General features: G+C 45.6%; 1 long non-coding RNA gene across 1 annotated transcript; it reads left to right on the top strand.

Annotated features, from left to right (window-relative positions):
- The first annotated feature begins 3038 nt into the window (after positions 1 to 3038).
- LOC138760221 (uncharacterized) lies at positions 3039 to 11025 on the top strand. Its single transcript, XR_011355517.1, has 3 exons — positions 3039 to 3177; positions 4824 to 4967; positions 10707 to 11025. It is a non-coding gene; the product is annotated as an uncharacterized lncRNA (long non-coding RNA).
- Positions 11026 to 14653: the final 3628 nt, after the last annotated feature.

Here is a 14653-nt window from a genome sequence, read left to right as displayed (position 1 = left end):
CAAATTTAAGTGTATCCCATTGGGAAAAAAAAATCACATACAAATTAAAAGACAAAGTTACAATGTTTGAAAAAACCTGGGAACCATATATGGAACATAACAGAAAGAGCAGGCCTTGGACCACCACCACCTAAAATGATAAGAAGATAAACACGATCAGATTTAATGTGAATGAGTTGATGATACGTCTTTTTTGTCTGTATTCCTTTTGTAAAAGATATTGTTTTATTGTATTTTATATGTTCAATATTTACTGTTTTTGGAGGGGGGTGGGAAGGGGGAAGGGAGGGATGGGGGAAAAAAGAGAAAATGTCACTGTGAATATTTAAAGAGATGCATCTGTAAATATATTGGTTGATATGGTTCATAGTGCGATAAATAATGAATTACAAACAAAAAGGAGGGTGAGCAGCTGGATGTCATGGTCCACGTCAGGGCAAATGCCATGAGTAGGAAAGGTGATGAGGTCTTGCAGAGAGAGATCAGGGAGCTCAAAACAAAGCAATCTTTGACAGTCACAAAGCAACCACTGGTCGAATTCAGCGCAGAGACCAAAAAAATTTTAATTGGTCATAGTTATACAAATTAGCGTGGACTTTAGTGAAGACTCTCTCCAATGGACTTTTGATCATGACACATGTTATTTTTAACTGATTCATTGGGCTTTTTAATGTGAAGTTCATAAATGAAGTAATAATGGGGCAGAGGGGGCCAATTTTTTTGCTTGATGCTTTTGTAATTGTTGAGTGAACATTTAATCTAACCCTAGGTGATTACCTTCATGGAGATCTGAGTTATTGTGTGGAAATAAAAACACCTATTGCTCAAGTTGTAATTGCCATTTTGGATATAAAAAAACATTTTCTGTTTTGACACGAAGGTCGAAAAATCATTACCAAAATTAACGTTGAGCCGAGGCCGCACGTTATGAGGCCCAAGTAAATGACTCAATTCCAATCAGTCTGTGTTTTGGATCAGATGTGACTTGACACTGTGCTGTCGCTGCTACCAGGGTGTCTATTACTTTCAAGGCTAAAGAGAATTCCACCAGTTCCCCGCAGCCCCCAAACCCAGCCCTTGCACACAAGAGGCCAGCCCCCCCCCCCCCAATCTGGCCCAAACCGTCAATGGGGTACGATCAGGGAGGGGACCTCGGTTATTGGAGAGAAGGCACTGGGATTTGTGGAAAAGGCTGGAATTTGGAACTCGAGGTAAGAACAGTTTTGCTCAGGGTGGAGTTGAGGAGAAGACTCAATGGGCCGAATGGCCTACTTCAGTTCCTTTATCTTGTGAAATGACACAATTTTAAGTGTAGTGTATCTTTGAGAATTTTAGCATCTATCCATAGGTCCTCTGTACTTTGGAGTTGAAATCTCATCTTAAAATATTCAAAAACATGGTCTGTGTGGGAGAAGCCAGTGAGTGGCCGTGGACAATAGCTTCTCAGACTGGAGGACTGTGACTAGTGGTGTGCTGCAGGGATCGGTGCTGGGACCAGCGTAGTTTGTCATCGAGATCCACAATCTGGACAACAATGTGGTGATTGGATCAGCAAGTTTGCAGACAATACTCAGATCGGAAGCGTTGTGGACAGCAACGAAGGTTTTCAAAGCTTGCAGAGGGATCTGGGCCAGCTGGAATAAACAGCAGATGGAATTTAACATGAACAACTGTGAGGTGTTGCGTTTTGAAGGACAAACCACGAAAAGACGGCGAACAGTCGGGCACCGAAGAGTGCGGTAGAACAGAGGGAACTGGGAAACAGGAGTCATTCCATGAAAGTGCTGTCACAGGTGGATAGAGTTGGAAAGAGAGTTTTTGTCCTCTTGGCCTTCATCTATCAAAGTACTGAGTTTCAAAGTGTGGAGTTTACGGTGAAGCCTCACAAGAAATTGGTGAGGCCAAAATTGGAGTCTTGTGTGCCGTTGTGATCACCTAATGACAGGGAAGATATCAATAAGATTGAAAGAGAAAATTCACTAGGATGTTGCTCTGACTTCAGGAAATCAGTTCCAAGGAAAGGTTTAACAGGTTAGGACTTTATTCCCTGGAGGGTAGAAGAATAACATAACATACCCTGGAGGGTAGAAGAATGAGTGAGAATTTGATAGAGGTATTTAAAATTATGAGGTGGATAGACAGTAAATGGAGGTCAGCGATATCCACTCAGAGACAAACCAGTGGATTTGGGATAAGAGTGAAATGGGAAAAGTGGAGAGAAAAAATTGGAGGATATTTGTTCAGAGAGTCGAGGGAATGTGGAATGAGCTGCTGGGTGATGGTGAACGAGGAGTCCATTTTAATATTGAAGAATTTGGATGGGGATGTGGATGGGAAGGGTATGGTGGGCTACGGACTGGTGGCAGATCAGTGGGCATGGGCCAAATCATAGTTCAGCACAGACTCGAAGGGCCGAAGGACCTGTTTCTGTGCTGTAATGTTCTCCGGAGATTGGAGATTAATTGGGGGTGAAGGGCCTGTTATTGTCCTGCAGGTATAACGTTAAAGATTTAAGACACAGATGAACCTAAAGATTTTTAAATGTTGCATCGATAGGACTGTCATTCTGATTGGAGACCCTGGTTTGTTTGCTCCAGACAGTGTTCAGATAAACATACCATCAGCATTTCAGGCTTGAGCCCTTTATCAGGGCAAGTCTCCGGACTATATAAAGTTCACACCTTGACCTGCTGAGCCTCTCCAGCATTTGCGTCGCGACAGAAATCGGACGAGTCGCTTCGTGTGAACAAAGGAGAATTGACATCAGGACATTTCACCCCTGAACTGTCCATCCAGAGACAGGAACTTTCAACATTCAGAACAGAACCACACCAATACCCCCATTCACCTTCCCATTTTGTGAAGGGTGACATAAAAACACTCCTGACACGGGGACAGATATGAACCTGGGTCACTGTCACTTTAAGAACATTCTGCGAAACATGCCAAGATCAAAATTCAATTGATTGTCCTGTCATAAAGTGCAATATGACACAAACCACTTCATTCATGCATAAGGCAGATAGGGTGACAGGAGCAGAAAGTGAAATGAAGTGCTTCTTGCAGTCAAGAGCAAATGAAAATTCCCCATTTCCCATGCAATCCCCAAACCCAGCCCTTACCCACCTACATCCCTCAGCAGCCCACACTTCAGAGGCAAACCTCAGACACAATCAGGTACAAACATCCCAAAACCATCATCCCAAGACAAGAGCTAAAGTTGCAGGCACCGAAAACCACACACATTAAAGCAACACATTTCTCTGGCTCAATACCCACGAACCACATGGAACACCAGATTGCAAACTACCCACAAACAGGGGCTTCCACAAACACCGGATTCCTTTCACCCCAACAACTCAAAGAACCACCCCAGAAAAAGCAGCCACAGTAAAACCAGGCTTCCTACCTTCCTCTCAGGGCAGCAACATCTCAGGCTGAAAACCACAGGTTCGGGGGGGGGGGGGGGAGAGAGGGGGGGAGAGAGAAGAGGGGAGGGGAGGGGGAGGAGGGGGAGGAGGGGGAGCGGGGAGGGAGAGGGAGCGGGGAGGGAGGGGGAGCGGGGAGGGGGGGAGCGGGGATGGAGGGGGAGCGGGGAGGGGGGGAGCGGGGAGGGGGGGAGCGGGGAGGGGGGGAGCGGGGAGGGGGGGGAGTGGGGAGGGGGGGAGCGGGGAGGGAGGGGGAGCGGGGGGGAGCGGGGAGGGGGTGGGAGCGGGGAGGGGGGGAGCGGGGAGGTGGGGTAGCGGGGAGGGGGGGAGTGGGGGGGGGCCCGCGGGGAGGGGGAGGCCCGCGGGGAGGGGGGGGGGCCCGCGGGGGGAGCAGGAGGGGGCCCGCGGGGGGAGAAAAACTCACCTGCTTTGGACCCGTGGACGAACAGCCCCTGAACTGATGCTGTCGCACTCTTGGCCCCGGGGATGGAGACCAGAGCCAGACCGGGGCTGGAATCTGGCCAAGACTTCAGTGGCTGATCCTTCAGGTGGGGGGGATCAGGCTGAATGTTGCTGGACATTGAAACAAGGGGCGGCTTCGACCTTCCTCGTTGGGGTCGAGACCCCATCAAGGTGGTTCCTCCGTTGACAGGAGTTCATGGGGTGGAAACAGGAACCGATGCCCCCAGCTCGGGGAGGGTCGGAGGAGCCTCGACTCATGCCAGAGATCTCCTGGTTTTGGGGCTTGTCCTTGGACTGTTGCTTTGAAAGCATTTCGTGGTCTATGACAGCTGAGAACTTCAACAAGACCCACTCGTTCCTCTCCTGATGGTCCGACAGCAGTTCAAACTTCTCCAATGCACCATTGGGTTGAATTTGAGCCCTTGGCTCTCCCAGTGCCTTGGAGCATGGGTTTGGGGTGATGGCCTGGGAATATTTATGCCACAGGAGGTCGCGTTCGTGACCCTGGTTCAAATCTGGCCCCGTCTGCAAGGGGTTTGTTGTTCACCCCAAGCCAACATGGTTTTTGACCACTCTTCAAATGGCGTGGGGATTGGGGGGGGGTGGGGGGAGGGGGTGTCGGGGCGTCTGGTTCATGGGCGTCTTGGCGTGGTCTGAGCTCTTTTGGGCCAATGACTCTGCTGTCTGTTTAAATGTAAAGATTCAGTCTGGGGTCTGTCACGTCAAGAGTCAGTCTGGGGTCTCTCTCTCTGTAGGGATGTCAAGTGACTGGGCAAAATCTCATGGCATGCATTAAAACCATTAAAAAAAACAACACGGATGAAACCCCATTTGGCCCTTCTCGTCTGCGCTGAAAACATCAGACCATTCGTCCCACTGACCTGCACCCAGCCCACCTTCTCCAACCACGGATCTATCCAATTTATTCTTCAGACTGAAAACTGCCGGTGCCCACCACAGGAGATGCCAGCTCATTCCACACTCCCACGACTCACTGAGTGAAGAAGTTGCCCCTCAACGATTCCCCTTTCACCCTAAAGTTATGTCCTCTTGGATTGATCTCTCCTCATCAAAGTGGTAAGAGCCCGCTCGCCTTTTCTGTTTCTATCCCTCTCGTCGTTTTGCAAAGCTTGATCAAATCTCTCCTCATTCTTCTTTGATTCAAGGAAAAAAGTCCTAACTGGTTTAATCTATCCCTAGAACTCAACTCCTGAAGGCACGGCCACCTCCTAGTCAATCCTCTCCGCACTCTTTCAGTCTTCCTGATATCATTCTTGTCGTCAGGTCACCAGAACTGCACACACTACTCCAAATTGGGCCTCACCCATGTCTGACACAACCTCACCGTGACATCCCAGCTCCTGCACTCATTTCTTCGATTTCTGATGGCCAAGATGGCAAGGGCTTTCTTTACAAAACTGTGATGCCACTTTCAAGTGACAGGTACAAATTCTTTCACCCAAAATTCCATCCACCGAACATTTTCGGGTTGGGTGCCAAACATGACCGGATCTGACCCACCCTCAATTCGTGCACAAATTTCCCCTGTTGGCAACGCGGGGAACCCTAGGGACTCTTTACTTTATAGGAGCCAGTTAAGAGGACGGATAGGGGATTCTGCGGACGCAGCAAGGAGAACCGGATGGTGGTTTGCCTCCCTGGTGCCAGGGTCCGAGATGTTGCTGCTCGTGTCCCGGATATCCTAAAGTGGGAGGGACAGGAGCCAGAGGTCGTGGTACATGTAGGTACCAATGACATAGGGAGAATTAGAGAAGAGGTCCTAAAAAGTGAGTACAGGCAGTTAGGTAGGGAGTTAAAAAGAAGGACCGCAAAGGGGGTAATCTCTGGATTACTCCCTGTGCCACGTGACAGTGTGAATAGAAATAGAATGAGGTGGAGGATTAACACGTGGCTGAAGGGGTGGAGTAAGGGGCAGGGTTTTAAGTTTCTGGATAACTGGGACCTTTTTTGGGGGAGATGTGACCTGTACAGTAAGGACGGGTTACACTTAAATCCCAGGGGGACCAGAATCCTGGCAGAGGTATTTGCTAGGGCTACTCAGGATCCTTTAAACTAGAATGGTTTGGGGGAGGGAACAAAATAGTACAGAGCAGTAAGGAGAAGGTTAGAATGCAAACAATGAAAGTTTGTAGTAAGTATTTGAATATGGATGGGCAGGTGATAGAGAAGGGAAATGCTCTGGAAGAAGATGAAGGGCAATTGGCAGGAAAAGTAAATAATGTTGTTCTTAAAGATGAGGGAAAACAGGGATTAAAAAATGGGAAATCCCTGAAATTCATATATTTTAATGCCAGGAGTATTGTAAAAAAGGTGGATGAGCTGAAGGTGTGGATTGATACTTGGAAGTATGATGTGGTAGCGATTAGTGAGACATGGTTGCAGGAGGGATGTGATTGGCAACTGAATATCCCTGGGTTTCGTTGTTTTAGGTGTGATAGAGTCGGAGGGGCAAGAGGAGGTGGGGTTGCATTGCTTGTCAGGGAAAATATTACAGCGGTGCCTAGGAAGGATAGATTAGAGGGCACATCCACGGAGGCTATTTGGGTGGAACTGAGGAGTAGGAAAGGAGAGGTTACACTTGTAGGGGTGTATTATAGACCACCTGGAGGGGACCGAGACCTAGAGGAGCAAATCTGTAGGGAGATAGTAGATATTTGTGATAAGCACAGGGTTGTAATTATGGGAGATTTTAATTTTCCACATATAGATTGGGAAACACATTCTGTGAAAGGAATGGATGGGTTAGAGTTTGTGAAATGTGTGCAAGATTGTTTTTTACAACAATATGTAGAGGTGCCGACCAGAGAAGGAGCAGTGTTAGATCTACTGTTGGCAAATGGGATGGGTCAAGTGACGGAGGTTAGTGTTGGCGAGCACTTCGGGTCCAGTGATCATAATGCCATCAGCTTCAATGTCATTATGGAAAGAGAGAAATCAGGGCCAAGGATTGAGGTTTTTGATTGGGGAAAAGCTAGATTTGAGGAGATGCGAAAGGACTTGCAGGGTGTGCATTGGGACAATTTGTTTTATGGGCAGGATGTAGTAGAGAGATGGAAGTCTTTTAAAGATCAGATTTTGAGAGTGCAAAAGCTTTATGTTCCTGTTAGGTTAAAAGGAGGGGCAAAAGTTGGAGAGAGCCGTGGTTTTCAAGGAATATTGGAAACTTGGTTCGAAGAAAAAGGGAGGCGTACATTAGATATAAGAAGCATGGAGTTAAGGAGATGTTTGAAAGATACATTGAATGTAAGAGGAATCTTAAGAGAGGAATTAGGAAAGCTAAAAGAAGGTACGAGAAAACTATGGCAAGCAGGGTGAAAACTAATCCAAAAGAGTTCTACAAATATGTTAATGGTAAGAGGAAAGCTAGAGACAAAATTGGTCCCTTAGAAAATCAGAGTGGAAAACTGTGTGTGGAACCTAGAGAAATGGGGGAGATATTGAACAGTTTCCTTTCTTCGGTATTCACTAAGGAGAAGGATATTGGGAGATGTGGGATAAAAATAAAAGCAAATTGGGTAAATATGGGGAATATAGAGATTACAAAAGGTGTAGTTTTAAGGCTTTTGAAGAATATAAAGGTGGATAAGTCTCCGGGACCAGACGGGATCTTCCCCAGGACATTGAGAGAAGTGAAGGAGGAAATAGCAGAGGCTCTGGCGGTAATTTTTCAAATGTCATTAGATATGGGGATAGTGCCGGAGGATTGGCGCATTGCGCATGTGGTTCCATTATTTAAAAAGGGTTCAAGGAGGAAGCCTGGCAACTATCGGCCTGTAAGTTTGACATCTGTGGTAGGTAAATTAATGGAGAAAATTCTTAGAGATAGTACTTATAAACATCTGGATAGACAGGGTCTGATCAGCTGCACTCAACATGGATTTGTGGGAGGAAGGTCATGTTTGACCAATCTGATTGAATTTTTTGAAGAGGTGACTAGGAATGTGGATGAGGGTAGCGCAGTGGATGTTGTCTATATGGACTTCAGTAAGGCCTTTGATAAGGTACCACATGGAAGGTTAGTTAGGAAGGTGCAGTCTTTAGGTATAAATTTTGAGATAGTCAAATGGATTGAACATTGGCTGAAAGGGAGAGGCCAGAGAGTGGTAGTGGATAATTGTCTGTCAGGTTGGAGGCCGGTGACCAGTGGTGTGCCTCAAGGATCTGTATTGGGCCCATTGTTGTTCGTTATATACATTAATGATCTAGATGATGGGGTGGTGAATTGGATTAGTAAATATGCAGACGATACTAAGATAGGTGGAATAGTGGATAATGAAGAAGGTTTTCAAGGATTGCAGAGGGATTTGGGCTGCTTAGAAAAGTGGGCTGAAAAATGGCAGATGGAATTTAATGCTGATAAGTGTGAGGTGCTTCATTTTGGTAAGAAGAATCAGAACAGGACATACGTGGTAAATGGGAGAGCATTGAGGAATACAGAAGAGCAGAAAGATTTAGGAGTGACGGTACATCGTTCCCTGAAGGTAGAAACTCACGTGAATAGGGTGGTGAAGAAGGCTTTTAGTATGCTGGCCTTTATCAATCATTGCATGGAATATAGGAGTTGGGAGGTGATGTTGAGATTGTATAAGACGTTGGTGCGGCCTAATTTGGAGTTCTGTGTGTAGTTCTGGTCGCCTAATTATAGGAAGGATATAAACAGAGTGGAGAGAGTGCAGAGAAGGTTTACCAGAATGTTGCCTGGGTTTAAGCATCTGGAGTATGGGGAGAGATGGGACAGATTGGGTCTTTATTCTTTGGAGCGTAGAAGGTTGAGAGGGGATTTGATAGAAGTATTTAAGATTATGAAAGGGATAGACAGAATGGATGTGGATAGACTATTTCCGTTAAGAGGAGGAAAGTTTAAAACAAGAGGACATGAGTTAAGAATTAAGGGGCAGAGGTTTAGAGGTAACATGAGGGGGAACTTCTTTACTCAGAGAGTGGTAGCCGTGTGGAATGATCTTCCGGGAGAAATAGTGGCGGCGGAGTCAATTGTATTATTTAAGAAAAGGTTGGACAGGTATATGGATGAGAAGAAGATGGAGGGTTATGGGCATTGTGCAGGGAGGTGGGATTAGAAAGGGGTGTTTGGTTCGGTGCGGACTAGAAGGGCCTAATGGCCTGTTTCCGTGCTGTAATTGTTATGTTATGTTATGTTATGGATAAAACAGAGTCCGGCACCACCAATTCACCGTCGATGGATGCCCAATTTGTTGTAGATGACCCGAGGCTGCCATCGCAATCTCGTGCCCCCAGCACCTTTGCTGCATTATCCCATATCCAGCACTGCCATCACCCTTCTTCCACCATTCCCCCCCCCCCCCCACCCCTGGTCCATGGACCCTTCTAGTTGGAGTGTGTCATTGTTTTGCTAAAATCTGAAATCAGCATAATCCAGGTACAAATTTATTATCCAACACCCTTGGGACCAGACACTGATCAGAATATTTTTTGATCATAGAATAGTAACAGCTTGAGCAGCTCCTGGAATGGGATGCTGCTCGGCAGTCGACTAGTTAAGCAAGTGACGTATGTTTGTGAGGTGATGAATTCAGCTCACATATGTGCTTGTGTGGCACATTTGGTCCAGGATATCTGGCCTAATGCCCTTGCCCATATCTCTATTCCCAGCCCTGCCCCTCCTCCCCCACCCCCCTCAATATAACAAGGACAGAATTCTCCTGGTCATTGCCTCCCACCCCATATATCTTCCACCACTCCTGCCATCAGACACCTCCTTCCTTTCTGTTGTGATTGCTCCATCAGTGATTCGCTCATTCCTTCCCATCAACTGTTCCCTTGGAACCTGACTCTATGAAACAAAACTTCACTGATGAACCCGCAGGGTCCTCCACTGGATCTGTTGATCCTGACGTGGCCTCCTCTATGCTGGGTAGATTGGATGCAAACTGGAAAAATCATTTCATTGGTCACCTTCACTCTGATGGCTCCAACAGCAGGATCTCCCAGGGGCAGACCATTTTAATTCCACATCCCATTACCACTCAACATGGTTGTCCATGGCCTCAAGCATTGCCAAATCAAGGCCTAGTACAAATTCCATCTTGGAAGTCTCCAATCAGATAGCATCAATATCGACCTCCAAATTTCTGGTAAGACCTCTCCTCTGGTCTCTATTTCCCCACCTGCCTCCTTTCCTCTCATGTCCCTTTCCCTTCATTCTATCAGAGCTATGGTTCCCCCCATTTCTCACTTCTACCCTCCCACCTGTATCCCCTTAACTGTTACTTTTTTGACTTTTCCTCTCCCCTATCTTTTTATTCAAGTGTTTTCCTGCACTCCTGATGAAGGGCTCAGACTCCCCAAAAAAATCCCAACACTTCCTCTCAAAACATCTGAACCCATGAACATGCCCAAATATCCACCATGTCCTTTTTAGTAAATACTGATGGAAAACACCCAGTCAGTACCACAACCATATCCTCAGACTCCAAGCAACACTGTCACAGCCTCAGTGACCGGGTTTCAAATCTGGCGCTGTCCGTAAGGAGTTGGTACTTTCTCCTTGTGTCTGTGGGTTTCCTCTGGTTTCCTCACATGCTTCAAAACATACAGGGTTTGCCAATTCGATGGGAATTTGGGAAGCAGAGCCTGTAACTGTGCTTTATGTGTAATTTTTAAATTCCAACTGACCTTGAGTGGTCCCATTCCCTCTCTGGTTTTCCATGAGGGTAGAAAATGCATTGGGGCTCTCCCTACACCCACTCGCCAAGGACTCTTTTCACCTTCCCATTATGTGCTCCGCTTGAAATTTTTCCTGTAACCTTTATACAGCAGGATTTCATTCCATGGAGGGGAGACGTTCTTGGTCAGGATCTCATTTCATGGAGGGAGGACGTCCTTGGACAGGATCTCATTCCATGGAGGATAGATGTTCTTGGTCAGGATCTCATTCCATGGAGGATAGACATTCTTGGACAGGATCTCATTGCATGGAGGGAGGATGTCCTTGGACAGGATCTCATTCCATGAAGGGAGGATGTCCTTGGAAAGTACTTTGTGATGTCAAACAACATTTAACAAGAGCCTCAACCAGAAAAATGAGTTGCTGGTATTTATATCTGGGCACAAAGACACCACCAAATTTCTTAATGACCCAAACACTTCTAAAATTAAACATTGGAATAAAGAGTGTTTTACAAATATTCAAGATTCAAAAAAACCTAAAAATGATTGAGTTAATTTTGGTGAATCAGTGAGGGTAGATGGAGATGTAGTTGAGAGAATTTGGGACCACACCGCCCTCCAGTGTCAAGATGGGCAAACTGCAAAAGTCCACATTAGGCGCAATATCTCCCCCTGGTGTCAGAGTGAACTCACTGCACGATTAAGCATTTTATTCAGTGGGGCAGAATTGCAGGGGCAGAGACAGATGAGAGGGCTCAAAACAGAGGGGTCAAAAGCAAGAGGAGTAGACACCACATGGAGTCAGAGGTGTGGAAAAAGAAGGGTGGAAACAGAGATGTTGAAACCGAGATGCAACCAGAGGGCTGCAAACAGATGGATTCAAACAGAGGGGAGGGAAGAGAGGGTTGAAAACAGAGGGATGTAAAAAGAGGCAGGGAAACAAAGGGAGGAAACAGAAGATTGAATCAAGAGGCGTAGAAACAGACGTTTGGAAACAAATGGGTGGAAACCCGAAGCCTCAGTGCCCAAGTGTTGGGGCACATCATTAACCAGCGTCCCAGGCAAACCCTGAACCAATCAGGTGGGGAAAATCATTAACCTGCATTACAGGCACCTCACGAACCAATCGGGTCTGTCTGTGTGTGTGTCTCTCTCTCTCTCTCTCTCTCTCTCTCTCTCTCTCTCTCTCTCTCGGTGTGTCTAATATTTGCTTATTCATTACCCACCATTGTCCATCCCTACTGGTGGTGCAGGCTTTTTTCCCCAAGGTGTCCGTATTGGCTGTCCATAGACCATCTCTGCCCCAACGCATTCCTCGGTGTCACCTACATTAAAATCAAGATGGCATCAGCACCTTGTTGGGCACTTTTACCCGTGTTTCCTCAGTTGTTCTGGCCAGTGTTGTGTTTCGTTCACACATTCCTGCTGCCTGGAGTTAATGGCACTCGTGGAAGATCGCCAGTTCCTGAAACAATTCATCATTTATCTTATTTGTAACATTTTTACATTTAATTTAACATATGCATTAAAAAACTTGAATTTCTTCTTTGAAAATAAGATAAAATTAATACATAGTGATTTAAAAAGTAACCCCTCCCACAGCTGCCCAATAGAAAACAATAAAGAGAGAAAACATCTAGATAGTATTTATAAAAATTGAGCAAAACTCTCAAATAAAATCTTGCTTTTCTTGGTTTTAGGAGTCAGAAAGTTCATGTTGGGTAATTACAACTTAATTCCTACAATTGGTAAATACACATCCAAAATCTTCAAAAGAGAAATTCAAATTTGTTCCGTGAATTTGATGTAATTATTTCAAGTGGGATACAACGGCCTATTTCAGTGTGGCCATCGACCCATTCCCAAATACGCATCGGACTTCCAAGTTACTGCCACACATTTTAACCCTATGACAATTACAGCACAGAAACAGGTCATTTGGCCCTTCTTGTCTGCACTGAACTAAATACTCTCCTCTCGTACCACCTCTCTGCATTCCCCTCCCCTCCAATTTTCCCTGAAATGACAAAATGGACCCAGCCGCCACTATTTCTCCCGGAAGCTCACTCCACTCAACCACCACTCTGAGTCAAGAAGTTCCCCCTCATGTTCCTTCCAAACTTTTGCCTCTTAACTCAAGACCTGTTTCAATCTCTGCTACTCGCAATGAAAAAAGCTTATCCACATCAACTCGTTCTATCCTCCTAGTAATTTTAAAGACCTCGATCAAATCCCCTCTCAACCATCTACAATCCAAAGAATAAAGACTTCATTTGCTCAATCTTTCTTTGTAATCTAGTTGCTGATATCCAGGTAACATTGACGTAAATCTTCTCTGCACCCTCTCTACTTTATTGATAGCTTTCCTCTCATTTGGTGACCAGAACTGCACACAGAACTCACAAAAGAGCCTCACCAATATCTTGTCTAGTCTCAACCTCACTGCCCGACTCCCGTATTCTATGCGATGGTTGAACAGATTCTTTTCGAGGTACTCTCTGATTACCCTCCAATAATTAACCTATCACTGTCAGGCTCACCTGGTTGGCTTTTGAAGCCGTTTTTAAACAAAGGAACATTAGATTACATCCATTCCTCTGGCACCTCACCCGTGGATAAACAGGTTTTAAATATTTCTGTCAGAGCCCTTGCAATTTCTACTCTTCTTTCCCTCAAGGCCAAGGGAATATCATGTCAGACCTCCATCCACCAACAGACAAAAATCAGCCATCACAAGGTGAAGGCAGGACAGTAGTCCCACCTCTCCAGCACGAGTCACCCCAGGATCAAGTCAGCACTGACTGCAAGAAGTTTCTACATCCTCTCGGTGTCTGTGTGGATTTCCTCCCACACTCCACAGCTCAAGGGGGCCGTAAGTTCATTGGCGATTTGGGAAGCTCAAGACCATGGGGTGGAAGTGCACATTCTGGTCCTGGGGGCATCAATTCAATTCAACAGCACAGATGAACCTTTGGGCACGACCTGATCTTTTTCTGGTTTCAAACTCATTATTTTTGAAAATTGTATGTGCCCCTCTAATGCAGCACGACTGCTGCTAAACAGGCTTCATGATACATATCCATGACAAGAACTCGGGAGAATCTGATTTAGTTACTAGACTTTTGAACAGAACAGTGTCTGGACATTTTATCCCTAAACTGAAACTTTATAGACATACAGAACAAAAAGAGGGCAAAACAAGCTTGTGTCTCACCAATACCACAATTCACAGACACTTTTTATGTTCTCAAGGGTGGCAGAAAACTCAAAGAACAGACAAACTCCTTCCACACTGTCACTTTAAGAGCTTTGGATGAACCATGGGATAAATATTCCCAAGCCATCATTCCAAATCAATGACCAAAAGTACTGGCTGAGTGATAGATTTGAGACATTTTACCAGCTATGTAACAATCAGGCACAAGGAAAATTGTTGCTTCCATTGTAAAGTATTTAGTAGAATTTAGGACTGAGATAAGGAAGAATTTTTTCACTCAGAGGGTGGTGAATTTATGGAATTCTCTGCCACAGGAAGTGATTGAGGCCGGTTCCATAGCTATATTTAAGAGAGAGTTAGATTTAGTACTTGTGACTAGGGGGATCTGGGCGTATGGAGAGAGAACTGTAACAGGGTACTGAGTGGATGATCAGCCATGATCAAAATGAATGGCGGTGTAGGCTTGAAGGGCCAAATGGCCTACTCCTGCATCTATTTTCTATGTTTCCATTGAGGAATCTCAGACCACAAACAACCTTCACCCCGAAAAACAAGCAATTCTCCACAATAAAACTAGGTTTCCTTCCTGTCTGCAAGCATCTGCTCTCTTGAGTCTGAATGGCACAACTGGGGAAACCGTTTCAAACCCATGACCTGAAACAGCATATTCTCTTCCCCTAATTGGAGCTGTCTTGAATTGGCCACCACTGCCCGAGCAAGAATGAACTGGGAGATCTCACACTTGCTCCTTCACAGGTGAGACCTCCCTGTTCATTGGAGCTCCATATTATCCATCTTGCTCTATTTTGTTAACCTTAATCAAGTCTCCTCTCATTCTCCAACACTCCCATGAAAAATAAAAATCATGTATCCTGTA

The sequence above is a fragment of the Narcine bancroftii genome, chromosome 4 (genome assembly GCF_036971445.1).
Source record: "Narcine bancroftii isolate sNarBan1 chromosome 4, sNarBan1.hap1, whole genome shotgun sequence".
Lineage (NCBI taxonomy): Eukaryota > Metazoa > Chordata > Chondrichthyes > Torpediniformes > Narcinidae > Narcine > Narcine bancroftii.
The sequence above is the reverse complement of the archived record's forward strand: the minus strand, read 5'-3'. Positions and strand labels throughout refer to the sequence as shown.